Here is a 17,084-nt window from a genome sequence, read left to right as displayed (position 1 = left end):
AAAGATGAGATTGTTCTTCATAGAGCGACAAGATAAGTCAAGCACTCTTTCCTTGAGGTTCGCTAGTTCATCTTGGCAGTTACATACAGCGGAAGTTTTACCTTGTGACTTTATTTCAGAAATGTCTTTGGAAACCTTATTTATGCTTGTTTTAGTTTTGTCAATTTCACTGGAATTCTTGTCATTGAGGCTCTTGTTTTTATCACATTGAGATTTTAGGTTATCCAATAAATTCCCTACTCCTTGTATGTTGTTTTCAAGTTCGGTTATTTTGCCTTGACATGTTTGTAAGCCTTTTTCATTTGTAATAACTCTACTTGTCAGAGATGTAATAATATTTTTTATTTCACCAAATTTGTCAATGCCTTTTTCGACCGACTGTAATCTTTTATCAATGCTTGATACTAGGTTTATAAAGGTGTTCAAAAGTAGGGGTACGCTTTGGTTCTCCCCATTTTCTTCTACAATCCTTCTACTCTCCTCCAAGAGCTGACGTGTTTTACTGAGTGACATTATGTATATGCTTTTTAGAATTATAGATGAACGTATGGTCAAGTGGTCAACAAGGTCCAAAGTCCAATTTCGATGACCGATTGTAACACCTCACACATTAAATTACGTTGTTCGACTTAGTGAATTGTTCTCATTATATGTAGGTGTAATGTTCTATTTTTAGTGCTGTCTTCAAATAAATTGCACAAAAGGTGAAAAATTAAATCATTATCATACGTTTATTCTCTTCTTCTCACAATGTAGTATATTGACTGCTGTTCCCTATGGTATATCAGTTATCTTCGTTCTTTTCGTTAATTCTACATTTTGAATGATTTTCGTCTCTCTGAAAATTCACACGTCCATTACGTCAAGGGGACATTAAAGTGCCTTGAAATGTCGTTTGCGCAAATAATTTTGCAGAACGAAACCTGTGTTTAAAACCAATAACCTAACAAGTTCGTTTCTCTTATTTGTCATCAGTTCGTAAGATGCATCATTTCATAGAAATAGACTTGTCCAAAGATAGACAGGTGGAAGTTCAAGACATTAAGTTAAAAGTACTGAATAATAAATCATTTGAAATTTTCTTGTTTCATAGATAATAAAAAAAAAACATCGTCCAATTGGATAAAAAAAAACGGGAATGCATGACAACAGATTAATCCGATATTCTCGTTTTTTTCAGTGGACGAATCTATTACGCTTTTGACAGGTGTTTTGAAACTTATTTTCGTACGACGTTTTTACTTTTTTTTCTTTAAGCTTGAAGATCACTTCTGAAATTGATTAAGAGCTACACGAATCTGTTATGCTTGGTTGTGAAATGACGATTTAATTTCGTCTTTGTCCGTGCAGCCCCCTCTAGGGGATTTCACGGAAAATTATTAGACAATGTCGTGCGATGTTTATGACAGCTGAGCAATAATATTTCAACTAAAATGTAAGAGATGATATCAAAATAGCATAGCAAACATATTATTAGAAAGGTGAAATATATATTTATTTTGCAAAATCTCTCGAGATTTTTCTGTTTTTTTTTTCTTTTTTTTTCCGACCGACCGACCCGACTTTTTCATGGAGAAAATCCGTAAACCAACAAATTAAAAAACTGTGGCCTTGTTTAAATTGAGATTACAAAAAAATGAAATATTTTTAATTCAGAAATCATTGCGATGTTTTTATTAATGCCACAGGGTTATAATTGCATGAAATAAAAGTTGCATTTTGAATTTAGATATGAACAGGACCGTTATTTCTAAGTAGAGTAGAAGTTTTATAAAAGATAATTTGGTTGCTAATCAAGTTGCTATGATGAACTACAGATTACAATACACACATTCCAGCACAAAGTGTTTTATGAAAGAAATAACTTACCATCAGACTCTACATACATGAACAGAAAATACAAGGAAGTATTAGTAATGTTAATCATAAATTTATAAAACTTGAGAATAAATTATATTATTTATGAATTGAATGCTTCTTTTTGTAAGTTGGGGTGTAAAAGCGTTGACCGAAGTACATTTTGTATGAAGCGGGGAAGCACTTCAGTCTAAAAATGTGTGCACGGTCAACGCTTTTACAACCCTATAAAGTTACAAAAAGAAGCATTCAATACTTATAATTACATTTTTTAGCTAGGATCATGAAAACATGAATTTTATCATTTTTTTATTTAATTCACCTGTGCACTTTATTGTGGGACCTCGTGTAATCATGAATGATAAGTTTTATTGAGTAATGCAATTGCTTAAGAAATAACACATGGTGTGCAGTTAGCCAATCAGAATAACGTCGTTTTATAATGAAAAATACATCTAATGTAATTAGGACAAAATGCATGTTGAATGTGTTATAAATTTAGAGTTTTGCAATTACCTAAGATACATTCCAATGTAACTGAGCAAGTATTAGATCACAATTTTTCTCCATAACATTAATATGAAATGACAAGAAAAATCACAAAAACTGATAAAAAGAATGGAGTCAGATTTTTTTTATAATATTAATTATAATAAACACTGAAATTTCATTATACAGCATCATAATACATTTCTTCAGTGGGCAAGTTTTAAAAGTACTTCATCAACTGTAATTACTTGCAATTGAACACTGAATTTGAAAGTTTGGAACAGGAGTGTGAGGGTGTACTGGAAAATCTTAATTGACAATAGCTGTCATTTATCCATGAAACTTGATTTCTTTGGGCACATCAACTTCCATTAAAAATAAAACTGGCGAACATGAAATAACCCTGGTGTGCTTAAAAGTGTCTAAAACAAATATTAAACATACAGTCCCTTTCCTTTCCAAATGAACATCCTAACATAGGTACTTTACATACTTGATATAAGAATCAGGCAGGAACTTGGTCAGGATTGTTGACAGAAGCTGACTCAAGGATTTTGTCTTCTTCATATCCAGGTACACATTCTTTAAGGCTTTCTTCTGCCTTTCTACACCAATGTTGGTGTTTACTAACACACTGAATACTTCTTGTCTATATGCTTATACCCATTGCTGAAATACAAATTTGATAAATGAATGTGTGTTACTACATTGAAAATCACAAATTAATCAACCAGAGGAATGTGAGCAGGCTCACAAAATGGATATACCTACTTCAGTTGGACTCTTCAAATGAACAACATACATATATATACATTCCTTCTAAAAATCATGCAAGTTTTATAGATTTCAATGGTTTTATTGGCTTAGATGCTTTTAAAGACCCTTTAAATAATCTCTTCCATGTTCAGTTCACCAGGAATAATGAACATGGAAGAAACAAAAATTTATGTGTCGAGAGTACTAAAATCTTAGAAGAGAATTTTCCCATACATATCCATATCTTATCAGATTTGTGCTGTAAATATCTTCTAAACAAGAACATTACCATTTTTATAATTTTCATAACAAATATCTATGGGCCTACTGAAAGTATTTTAGCTGAAGAAAAATTTGTGCATATGCATGCATCAATTTTCTCTACTTTTGCATGATTTTCTATCTGAAATCATGCTTTATTTTGATTATCTCCCCTTTCAATGATCCAACAATTTTCTACCTCCATGCATATCTATGAAATGATTCCAAACCTTTCAACCATTTAAAATAGAGGTACCTTATGTTTTCTGAGCCATGTCCTTTCAAACCAAGTCCTTAGTCCTTTGCTCTCTTTCCAGATTCTGTTGGCCTATGTAGAATATGAATATTTCTTTAGTAAAAAGTATTCAGTTTCTCTTTTTACAGTTTGCTGATAATATTTGAATCATTAGCAGCATACCATTATATTTTGAATAATGCTAAAAAAAAAACCTGTCATTTATGTAAATAAAATGTTTTAAATGTATACTGAGTTATGTGCTTACAGTAAAATCAGTGATGTAATCTAGCTAGACTGACTTTTATGCATTCACAAAAAAATCCCAGGACTGCTCTGTATGGAAGTCACAGAGGAAGACAAAGGTTTCTAAAATAATAAGAAAAAATAAAAATAAAAAACATGTTTTTTACAATTTCTACAAATGCATTTTCACAATGGGATGTTCACCCTCATTTTAATAATCATCTGTTTTACACATCTTACAATCTTTTAGAATATAACCAGCACATATATCTTGTCTATTTTAGTTCTTCCAAATCAGTTAAAATTCCATTGAATGTAGTAAAACAAAAATCAAATCATTTAACTATATTAAACAAACGTTCAACCATAACCACTTTAATCATGTATTACCAATTCTGCTGTGTACGCATAGTTTCAACTATACATCTTAAACTGAATTCTCTTAAACAGAGTTTTACTGTGCGTATAGTTGTGAGTTTGTTTTTCTACATTGGCTAGAGGTATAGGCGCCTGTCCCAATTCAGGAGCCTCTGGCCTTTGTTAGTCTGGAATGATTTTTAATTTTGGTTTCTTGTGTATAATTGGAGTTTAGTATGACGTCCATTATCACTGAGGGGCCAGGGGCCAGCTGAAGAACGCCTCCGGGTGCCAGAGTTTCTCGCTTCATTGAAAAGCCATTGGTGACCTTCGGCTGTTGTCTGCTCTATGGTCAGGTAGTTGTCGCTTTGAAATGGGGAAGGTGTCAAAGCGACAACTACCTGACCATAGAGCTCTTGAAAGCATATTTCCAGGTATTATTTTTTTAAAATGTTAAAGCTAGATTAGTGCAGATTGATGAAAGTGCTACAATGTTCTTTCATATTTAAAGCTGTTTGCATTTTTTTTTAGATGGAAAGTGGCTTTCAAGAGCTCCAATTTCCTCTTCAGCATCATCACTCATGAAAAATTTGGGTTCCCAGCTTGGATTCCACTCCTTCAAAATAGACAGTGCCTCCTTTATTGACTGACTATCCTCAGTTTCTATGATGAAACTTGCACTACCATGTAGTTTACATTAGTTGGTACACATAAAAAATACAAAGGAAGGGAATATTTGGTGGTTCTATCATTGCATCCATCAAGGAGAAATCTGAACTCAAATGGTGCAAGGCCAGTGCCAAGGGTACAGACCATGCCTACTCCACTTCATGCAAAGTTGACTTCAAAATATGCTACGGTGGCCGTAATGACCTGACCAAACATATGAAGACAGATAAAAGAGGGACGAAAGATACCAAAGGGACAGTCAAACTCATAAATCTAAAACAAACTGACAACGCCATGGCTAAAAATGAAAAAGACAAACAAACAACAGCACACACGACACAACATAGAAAACTAAAGAATAAACAACACGAACCCCACCAAAAAACTAGGGGTGATCTCAGGTGCTCCGGAAGGGTAAGCAGATCCTGCTCCACATGCGGCACCCGTCGTGTTGCTTATGTGATAACAAATTCGGTAAAAAGTCTAATTCGGTAGGTCACATTCAGGAAAGGGAAGGGGATTGTAATAACCTTCACAAAGACCACAACTCCATCAGCTCAACACCTTCTGATAGTAGTATGTTTAGTAGTGATACCAAAGTTGACAATGTTGCTTATACTGAAGTACTTTTTGCCAACTATGCATTCCTGATGGCTGACCACATTTAGTGACCTAATCAAGGCTGAGTTTCCAGACTCTTAACTGCACAGAGGTTTGCCTGTAAGAGGACCAAGACAACCCACATCATCACACAAGCTTTAGCACCACACTGCCAGTGGGACAGTAAAGTAAATGACATGTGTCGTCGTGAGAAATTCACAGTAATGATAGATGAGTCAAATGACAGACTTGACAACAAGAAGCTCAACACCCTTGTACTTGTATACAATCAGACTTTACACAAAGTGTCCACACAGTTCTTTGGCATCCCAACCTGCAATATTGGAACCAGCTCATCAATATTCAACTGCCTAAATCAGGTGTTCATGTATGTACATTTTCTACATCTTTTAAAGATTATAATATTAAAATAATGTGGGTATATATCAGTGAGACAGCAACCCATGTACAAAAATAATTAAGAGACATCAAGAAGGCATATTACAGTCTGATACGATTTTAAAATATTAAATATACATGTGTCAGTGTGCTAATTTTAAAAATTATAATATATTAAATTAAATAATGTGACATGATTGCCATTTTGAATAAGACAAATGTAATAATTTTATTTAATCAGATATTAAACTAACACAATGGTATTCATAATTCTTTTTTTTTTTAAATTTTATATTTTAATTCAACCAGACGAGAGAATTACAAGCAGTTCCAAGAGTTCACAGAGACTGACCCAATGAAGATCATCAAGCACTGCAGTACCAGGTGGTTGTCTTTAGAGAGGTGTGTTCAGGGTACCCTACAGCAATAGCCAGCTTTAAAGAGTTACTTTCAGAGCCATGCAGAGTGTGAGAAGCCAGGTCGCATCAACAGATGTATGTAGCACTTCACCAGTGACCAGATGTGGTTGTACTTTGCCTTCCTGGAGTTTGTCATGTCTGTCCTGAATGACTTCAATGTGATGTTTCAGGTATTTTATTTTTATAATATGTATATTTTAAGGCATAATTTGAATATATTAAAAAAAAGAGATGTGAGGTATAATGCAATGAGACAGCAACCCAGAGACAAATATATGTCAACATACAGTCTTCCACAGTTTACAGATGTCTATACAATATAAGTCAACATACAGTCTTCAACAGTTTACAGACGTCTATACAATATAAGTCAACATACAGTCTTCAACAGTTTACAGATGTCTATACAATATTTCAATATATATAAACTATTCCAAGTCAGTAGGTCCGAGACCACAATTATTTCGTAGTGCATTTCTTTTAGAACATAAATGAAAATAAAAAAAAATCCCACCTGCGCTTTCTCAAAGAAACTTTTACAGTGTGTTGTACTACTTTTGGGACAAATTATATCAAAATTATAGAAAACTTCATCGTCTCTAACTCAAAATATGGACAATTTTATGTTTAGGGCGTCTTGAAATCTTTTGACAGCTTCAGTGGTGCTAATTTTAAACCTTTTTCAGCTGGACCAAATCACTACTTTCCTTTAAAATTCTGGACACAAATTTTTTTACAGTGTAATTTCACCCCCCTACTTGCAATTTGAGGCATTAAACATGGAGAAATAAGGAAGGGGTATAAAAATTAATGGCAAGTAACCCACTGTCAACACTAGGGACTATATTTGTGAACAACAAAAATCAAGGGACGACAATGGTGGTCTCGGACCAGTACAACTTGTGAATGTTTCCTTTTGGTCAATTGATATTAATAAATATTTTAATTTGTAGGCTGGTCAGTCCATGATTGGTTACTTTCACACAGAAATGGTACGACTTCTCAGCAAGATGATGGGTAAATTTGTCACTACAAGGACCATCACAGCACAGTCAGACACCACAAAGGTAGACTTCAGGTGTAAAGACAACCAACACTACAACACCAGAATTGCAGTTGGTATGAAAGTCAGAGAGTTCCTTAGTGACAATGATGACCTAGCACCACTGACAGTCAACAACTTCTTCAGGTATGTTTATTATGTGTTAACAAATAAAAAATATTCTGGGGTATATGTTCTTGAGATAGTCTACAGAGAATACATATTTTGAAGAGAAAATAATCCCATCAGAAGTAATTGTTCATTAGTTTCAATTTCAATTCACACAGAGTATACTTGCTTTAGGTGAATATCAAGTTTTGCACATTTTAATAAATGTTTTATTTCTATTTCAGTACAGTCAGAATTCTACTGCAGTATGACTGAAACCATCATAAAGAAGTTCCCATTCCAAGACAAGGTTATCCAAGGCATCAGTTTTCTGAATCCACTCAGCAAAGGCAAGTTATCTCCAAATGAAGGTGAGTTTTTTGTTAGTCTAGGAAGTCAAAACTGTCCAAAGATGAGTGAGTGCAAATTACAAACATAAAATTGATCCGTTGTGGGGTATATGTCAATGATACTAAACTGTATAAAGCTTATAGAGAAGATATAATATTACATAGCACAACATTTATTGTTTGTATTATGATTGATTATTAAACTGTTTAAACTTAGTACTTATTATTTCTTTCTTTTTCAGTTATCAGCTTGTCTGATAGTTTCCTCAACTATAATCAGCAAGAAACCAGTCAACTAGAAGATGAAGCTGCTGAGTATATGCTTACTCCTCTGTGTGACTTGCAAGCATTTGATCCAGATACACCTTCACTCAACCAGTTCTTGAGGCTACTAAGTGGTAAACAACAGTTTCAGCACCAGTCTGACCCCAGAGACAACCTAGCTGATAAGACCACCCACAGTCTACTTAGTGTAAAGATCAACAAGCCAACAGACTGTCACCAGTATAAACCAGAACCTGCACTAGTCAAAGCAGCAAAGTCCGCTTGTGCCTTATACAAACAGTCACTTTCTTAAATTGTGGTTGACCTCATGTTTAACAATGATTAGTGCTCTTGCTAATGTAAAAAATGTGCTTTATATGTTTATTAAAAATCATGTTCTCTTGTGACATTTAAATAAGTGTGCTTTAACTATTAATTGTTTATAATAACTTTTTCATTTAGTGCTTTAGTATAAACATTATAAGAAACATTCAACATAGTGACTATTGTTTGAATTTTTATATTGTTCTGTTATTGTAACTTGTTATAACATATTTTGAACTATACATGATGAATAAAAATTTGAAAACCCCTTATCTTCTATTATTATCAAGTAAAAATGGCTATACAGGTGTCTAAAGGTATGGTATCATTGTTCTTTTAACAAAAAAGGAAGATATGCAGTTTCAACACACAAAAAAAAAATTGCGTACGACAATAAAAAGGTCAATAAAAAATCTCCAGTTATGAGACCTAAACTCCAGCTAAAAAATTCCAAATCTCCAGTTGTGGTTTGACAACTCTGTCACATGTCTGGGAGATGTCATTCCCATATCTTGCCAGTAACCTTTTCTGATGTTCAATTTGATGCACGAATAGGAATCTATGTTGGTTACCATACAATGATGATTGCAAGTTGTCCCCAAATCTAACTTCATCTTTCCCGCCATTTAAATCAAAGTCATTTAAGTCCTTTACAATAAAAAAACATTAGAAATTTGATTTGTTGGATAAGGCCAGGGTTTTTTAATTTGTTGATTTATGGATGTTCCCCATGAAAAAGTTGGTCAGACGGTCAGAAAAAAAATGAAAAAAATATCTTTCAAGACAGAAAAATATGCCAAAATAAATATATTTATCTTTCTAACAATATGTATGGTTTGCTATTTTGTCATCATTTCTTAAATTTAAGTTCTATAAAATATTATTGTTCAGCTGTCATAAACATCGCATGACATGGTCTATAAATAATTTCCAAAAAAAGGGGTGGGGTGGGGGTGGGGTCCATGGACAAAATTAAATCGTCTTTTCACAAACAAGGAGAAAAAAATAGATGTGTCAAAGCAACACGAATGGCCCTGTCTCAAAAAGTTGGACACAAACATGATGGCAGTCTCACATATAAAAAAATCAGCTCAAAATCTGGATGCGTATAGAAAAAAAGTCTGTATAACTATGATTTTCAACAATTTTCAAAGTTGTATATAGCCATAATTTTGGCAAAAATTAGTTTACAGGAATTTATTTAAAAAAACTAAAACTTGATCTGTAACTCATCATGAGTAACTCACATACTAAAAATCAGCCCAATATCTGAAAGCGTTTAGAAAAAAAGTCTGTATAACTGTGACTTTCAACAATTTATCAAAGTCCAAAGACCTTAATTTCAGCAAAAATAAGCAGAGCGGAACAAAAGTTAAACTTGATCTGTAACTCATCTTCTTTAACTCACATGCCAAAAATCATCCTAATATCTGAAAGCGTTAAGAAAAAAGTCTGTATAACTGTGATTTTCAACAATTTATCAAAGTCCAAAGCCAGTAATTTCAGCAAAATTTGCGGAGCAAAACGAAACTTAAACTTGATCTGTAACTCATCCTGGTTAACTAATACTAACAATGACCACTGCCCTTTCCTCGATATTGATATCTATTTCACTAACGGAAAGCTTAATACTAAAATTTAGGATAAAAGAGATGATTTTTCATTTCCTATCGTTAATTATCCATTTTCAGATGGTGACGCTCCCTTGTCACCATCTTACAGTGTTTATATATCTCAACTTGTACGATTCGCTCGTGTATGTAACAATGTTTTAGATTTTAACGAGAGAAATACTTAAAAATTATTACACCAGGGTTTTCGATATCACTAACTAGTCAAAACATTTACTAAATTTTATCATCGGTATAATGACATCATTCGTAAATATAGCTCAACATGCAGACTTCTTATACGTTCAGGTATTTCACATCCAATTTTTTATGGCAATATTCTTTATAAAGCACAAAAATGTCAGTATTCACCTCAGAAACTAACAAAACCTTTAAATAGACTTATTAAGAAGGGATATAGTTACGATACTGTTGTCAGGTCATTAAAGATAGCATATTTTGGCGTTAATATTGGATTCACTTACAGGGTCTTTGCATCGGAACCGACAACTTCCTTGTGGGGCCATAAAAAACAGATCCGTGTAGCTCTTTATCAATTTCAGAAAACTTGATGAATAATGATCTTAAAACACAAAACCTGATAACGAAAATTAGTTTCAACACTTGTGTCAAAAATGTAATAGACTAAAAATGTAATAGACTCGTCCACTGGAAAAACAAGGATATTCGGTTCATTGATTGTCATGCATTCCTGTTTATATCCAAATGGAAAATATTTTTTTATTATCTTTGAAACAAGAAAATTCCAAATGATTTGTTTATACTAAGTACTTTAACTTAATGTCTTCCACATTTGGACAAGTCCATTTACCATTTTTCTATGAGAATATGCATCTTACGGAATGATGATAAATACGGGAAACGAACTTATTTTGTAATGGGTTTGAAAAAGACAATACAAAAAATAAACATTAAACATGAAACACCACCTACCATCATTTTCTGCCTCAATGTCTTCTTTAGTCACAAAAAAAAAGTCATCATCTTCATTCTCCTCTTTCCGTTTATTCATAAGGACTTTGACAATAACCTACAAAAAGTATTTATTGCAAACATTTTATTCAGCTTAGAAACAGCAAAGGGAACTTCTTTGTTTAACAATTTTTTGATAAAGTAACATGATGTTGTTGGCTATGGGATAATAAGATGTTAACTAAAAATTCATATAAATATTGCAGCCAAATTACAATTTAATTATGATGTTCAAATAAAGGTTTTCCTTGCTTTAATGGAATGATTATATGATGGTATCTGTGACAATGATTTCATCTTTGTTAATTTAAAAAGTAGCGTTATGACCTAATGGTAGAAAATAATTTAACATTTCATTGGTTCTTTTGTGTTTTCAGTGAAACAAATACTGTATATTCAGAAATTATTGTGTGCATTTATTATTGCGGTTTTGTCATATTTTAAACTTAAATGCAATTTTAATTTTTACAATTTTGAGAAAAGTCATGCTTAATTCAGTTAAAATATTACAAAATGCGAGTTTTAATTATTGCGTTTACAACTCTGTCGCATTATTTGCAATAATAAAAACCTTGCAATAATTTCTGAATTTACAGTAACAGATATATATTTATACTTTTGCTCACAGAGTGATATTGAACATTCAAGTTATACAATCACATCTATTTGAAACATATATAAACATACGCCGACTTTAATACTTTAAATCAACAAATCCTTGTTACATGGTGTAGGAACAGAACTAAATTTAAGCAAAAATTGGTTTTTCTATGTTTTTCAAGCATTTTATATTGCTGTTATGTGACAATTTGATAGATTTACTCCAGAGCACCATTTCAATGAAATGTTTCAGTTTTCAATGCAGAATTTGTTTCGTAATCAAATCTTGTTTTTTTTTGTTAATGGTATATACTTGCTTAACAGTCTCCAAAATGACAACAACAAAAATAATGAAAAGAATACATTTCTGTTCTGACATTATGTAGTGCATGAGTGATACAAAAGTTTCTGTTCTGACATTATGTCGTGCATGAGTGATACAAAACTTCTGTTCTGACATTATGTAGTGCATGAGTGATACAAAAGTTTCTGTTCTGACATTATGTCGTGCATGAGTGATACAAAAGTTTCTGTTCTGACATTATGTAGTGCATGAGTGATACAAAAGTTTCTGTTCTGACATTATGTCGTGTATGAGTGATACAAAAGTTTCTGTTCTGACATTATGTCGTGCATGAGTGATGCAAAAGTTTCTGTTCTGACATTATGTCGTGCATGAGTGATACAAAAGTTTCTGTTCTGACATTATGTCGTGCATGAGTGATACAAAAGTTTCTGTTCTGACATTATGTCGTGCATGAGTGATACAAAAGTTTCTATTCTGACATTATGTCATGCATGAGTGATACAAAAGTGAACAAACCTGATCAAGTGCACTATTTCTTTGCTTCTTCAGAGTAAAGGGAATGTGATTTTGAAGATCTTTAAGTGATGGCCAGAATCTCTTGTTTGTTTTGGGGGGAAGTTCCTTGCTTCTTCAGAGCGAAGGCAATGTGATTTTGAAGATCTTTAAGTGATGGCCAGAATCTCTTGTTTGTTTTGGGGGGAAGTTTGTCATTTTGGAAGCGATGCCTAACATACATTTCAACCAGTAACCCCATCTCCTTGGTGCTGGTTGTATTTTGTTCAAATACTGTTGAATGAATAAACTTCTTTACAGCTTCTTCCACTGGTTGTAGTAAAATATTATTAACACCTATAATAAAATATAAATTTAATCAGTTGAAAATAAAAACATTTCCCAAGAGTGGAAGATTTCAAAATTGTACTTTAAAAGAAAAATGTCTATTAGCTTTTTTAAAAGCATCACTTGCTGTATCTTTAAGATTTTTTCAACATAAATTTTTGTCTGGGGGTATTTTCGAAAGTTCAATAAAACATTTAAAAATTATTTCACCATTTCATGGAAGGGCAGACAAGAATTTGTCTGAGAATGAAGACGAGATAACCTAGATAACCTAGATGACACACACAAAAATAAGATTTTTGAAGTTTTGCATTTTATAATCCAAGAAACTATTCCCATTTTCTACTTTCATCTATGGATAGAATTCCTGATGTTCCAACAAACAAGAGGCTGTCAGAGCGACAGCAAAACGGAATAATTAACATTTATTTGTGTCCTGGCATTTTTCAATATCAAAGGGACCATAACTGATGAACGGTGAAGTTAAAATTGTCAATATCAAATTAAACCTCAATTTGTCATCAGTAACAACAAATTAAAATTTGAAATGCTTTGGTTGAATCACCGTGTAGAACGCCACTTGCGGGGTGTCGGCTATGTTTGACATGGGGTGGCAATTTTGAAGCGTTCAACTAGAGCTTTTCAAATTTAAATATATTGTTACCAATGACAAAATTGAGGTCAAGTTCAATAATGGGGACGCAAAATCTGACACCCCTAGCGACACTTTATATTTTGATGAATAACAGTTTTAAAACCAATTAATTTTAACTAAGAAACTGGTATTTGGTATAAGTCAATGAGAGGAATACAATTCTATATAAATGATACGGGGGATGGCTGTGTAAAGTAGTTTTTTATACCGAAATTTGCATATAAAGCCTCAAAATCTGCAACACGGAAAACTAGGGCGAGGTGTTTCAGAAAACTGAGCACTGAAAACGACTGCTTCTGCTTTCAGGAAATAGATTATGTTGCGGTTCCTTCTGTGCAATACATTATATGGTACTGAGAGTTCTAGAAATAAGACATTTTTATGCTTGAACTTACCTTCTTACTTTTTCTTCGCTTCAAAATTGTGGCGTTCTACACTGTGTGAATGGTTCATGAGTAAATGCAACAACATGACTGGAAACACAATTTTTCCATTTTTCAAGAACCATTACTCCTGAACAGAAAAAAAGAAAATCCCCATTATTGAACTTGACCTCAATTTTGTCATTGGTAACAATATATTTAAATTTGAAAAGCTCTAGTTGAATGGTTCATGAGTAAATACACGGACACTACTGGATACACCATTTTTCAATCTTTCAAGACCCATCACTCCCGAATAGTAAAAGTCAAAATCCTCATTATTGAACTTGACTTCCATTTTGTCATCAGTAACAACATCTTAAAATTTTAAAAGCTTTGGTTGATCAGTTCATGAGTAAATGCAAGGTCACGACTGGAAACATCATTTTATAATCTTTCAAGATTCGTAACTTGCCATTATTGAACTTGACCTCAATTTTGTCATCAGTAACAACATATTAAAATTTTAAAACTTTGGTTAAACAGTTCATGAGTAAATGTACAGACAAGACTGACCATGCCATTGTCATGATCTTTCCAGAACCATAACTCCTGAACGGTAAAAATCAAAATCGTCATTATTTAACTTGACCTTCATTTTGTTGTCAATAACAAAATATTAAAATTTTAAAAGCTTTGGTTGAACAGTTTGACTGCCGCCCACCCGGTCACCTGACTGCCCGCTGTACATCCCCAAATCAAATATCGACACTTTTGTCACAAAACTCTGGTTAAAAATAATTACCATGATAATCCCAATGTAGACCATCCACATAAGAAAAATTCTTGGATCTCTGTTTAGACCATATTGTTGCAGATTGCATGCATTGTCGTATATAACTGCAGATGCTGGAACTGAAGAAAACTACGCTCACCTTGGTATATGTGAATATTAAACAAAGGACACAGGATGGATTCATGACAAAATTGTGTTTTGGTGATGGTGATGTGTTTGTAGATCTTACTTTACTGAACATTCTTGCTGCTTACAATTATCTCTATCTATAATGAACTTGGCCCAGTAGTTACAATGGAAAAAGTTAGTAAAAATTTACAAATTTTATGAAAATTGACTATAAAGGGTAATAACTCCTTAGGGGGTCAATTGACCATTTTGGTCATGCAGACTTAATTTTAGGTCTTACTTTGCTGAACATTATTGTTGTTTACATTTTATCTCTATCTATAATAATATTCAAGATAATAACCAAAAACGGCCAAATTTCCTTAAAATTACCAATTTAGGGGCAGCAACCTAACAACAGGTTGTCTGATTCATCTGAAAATTTCAGGGCAGATAGATCTTGACCTGATAAACAATTTTACCCCCCATGTCAGATTTGCTCAAAATGCTTTGGTTTTTGAGATATAAGCCAAAAACTGCATTTTACCCCTATGTTCTTTTTTTTTTAAAACATACACCTTATCTTTCCTTTCTGTTTATGTTATAGCACACAAGCCTGTCAGCACTGATAAAAAAATTAAATGAAGAGAGGTCAAATTATATGAACTTGTCAAATTACAAAATAATGTGATAAGCCATCATGATGATTTTTATATGATTTATATAAAAAATCTTACATCTGGGGTCACCTTCAGTACCATCAGATATAAACAAAAAAACTTAGTCATTCATAATTGTTTAGTTGTAAGGTCCCTTATTTGATGTTTTTAAAAATATGACTTAAGTGACTAAATCTGTTCATAAAAAGAATGTTCAAGTAATTCCTACCTCTACAAAGTCAGCTCAGTTTCTGAAAAATGTGCTAGAAATGAAACAAAAACAGGGTAAGAATTCTTTTTTTTGTTATTTAGCTTTCAAAAATAACTAAACTTGCTTATAAAAGCCACTTATAAAAACTATGAAGAAATAGACATGTGTCTTATATGCCAATTCTTAAAGGGCCACTAGCTACGAGATATATAAAAAATCTCAAGTTTGATTTTTTTCTGTTCAATCAATAATGAAAGTGAAATAGTGAAATAACAATTCCCTTTTTGCAGCCAAAAAGGTTCAATTTTGTCAAATTACGCTAAGAAACATTGATAATTAGTTATTCACTTGCAAGTGAATGAGTCGTCCTCTTTAAATCCCCATTCATGTGAACTTCAATTTAACCCCTAGCTAGAAATTGACAGCGCATGCATTGTACGTGTACTGGTTATTTAAAGAAAAAGAATGTCAACAATGAAAGTGAAACTACAGTAAATCACTTGATTACTAATTCGATGCACATAAAATCATTCTTATACGGTTAAAAACAATGAGAAACATCGATTTTTAATCTATTAAATAAAATCAAACAGACCTATAAAAATCCAATTGCACGTGTTGGTTTAATCTATTCATATCTTTATTTATGTTTACATCGCTTATATAGTCATCTGAGGTCAAATCGGTAGTTAATTAGATGGCGTCTGGACTAAATTTATATATATTTTGTCAAAAAGCTTATTTAAAGAAAACACCATTTTAAGGGAGGTAATTCAAAATAGAATTATTTTCACATTTTCCAAACTTAAGTTTTGACAAATAAAAAACTAATTTACTTTAATTTTGGCAATATTTTTTAACTTCAGGTCAGGGAAAAATAGTTTTCCACTCCTTCGGATCAATGAACTTGAACAGATGTGGAATGAGGTTTTCATAGAACACAGACAAATATCCCCTATTGGCACAGGGTTCATATCATGGGATTTAAGTGCAGAGCAGCAAAGAGGAGCTGCCTGGAGGGAAAAGGCAAGCTGCACTGAGTGTCCTTACCATTCAAAAATGTTCAACCTTTACAATGAGGTGGTCGCTATTAAAACGTGGTCGTCGAACAGCAGCTATTAACAGGGGTTAAGAAATTTTGTTATAGCTCACTAGCCCATGGCTAATTGGTAGCAGAATTTTACTAGCCCTGTTGGAAGAACTACTAGCCCAAACAAAACTGACCTGCTAGCCCTAATATGCCTAACAAATTCAGAGTTTGCTGCAATAACCATGAATTCTATAAACTTAACAATTTTTATCCATTGTACAGTAGATTTTTGCAAATTGGATACCCAAAAATTATGTCAGCAAAAAATATTCCATTAGCAGAGATATTCATTTAATCGATAATTGAATATTCTGGTATAAGAGATGACCAAATCCCGAGATAATACAAGTCTTGACCACTGCTATACAAGGGTATTTAAAAGGATTGGAGGTACATCATCACATGTGTGTAAAAGAATCATCAGATGGTTAATTATGTAATGCTCATATTTGTTTTCAGTTTTAAAATTCTATTTAT

Source organism: Mytilus edulis, chromosome 4, assembly GCF_963676685.1.
Source record: "Mytilus edulis chromosome 4, xbMytEdul2.2, whole genome shotgun sequence".
NCBI lineage: Eukaryota > Metazoa > Mollusca > Bivalvia > Mytilida > Mytilidae > Mytilus > Mytilus edulis.
The sequence above is the reverse complement of the archived record's forward strand: the minus strand, read 5'-3'. Positions refer to the sequence as shown.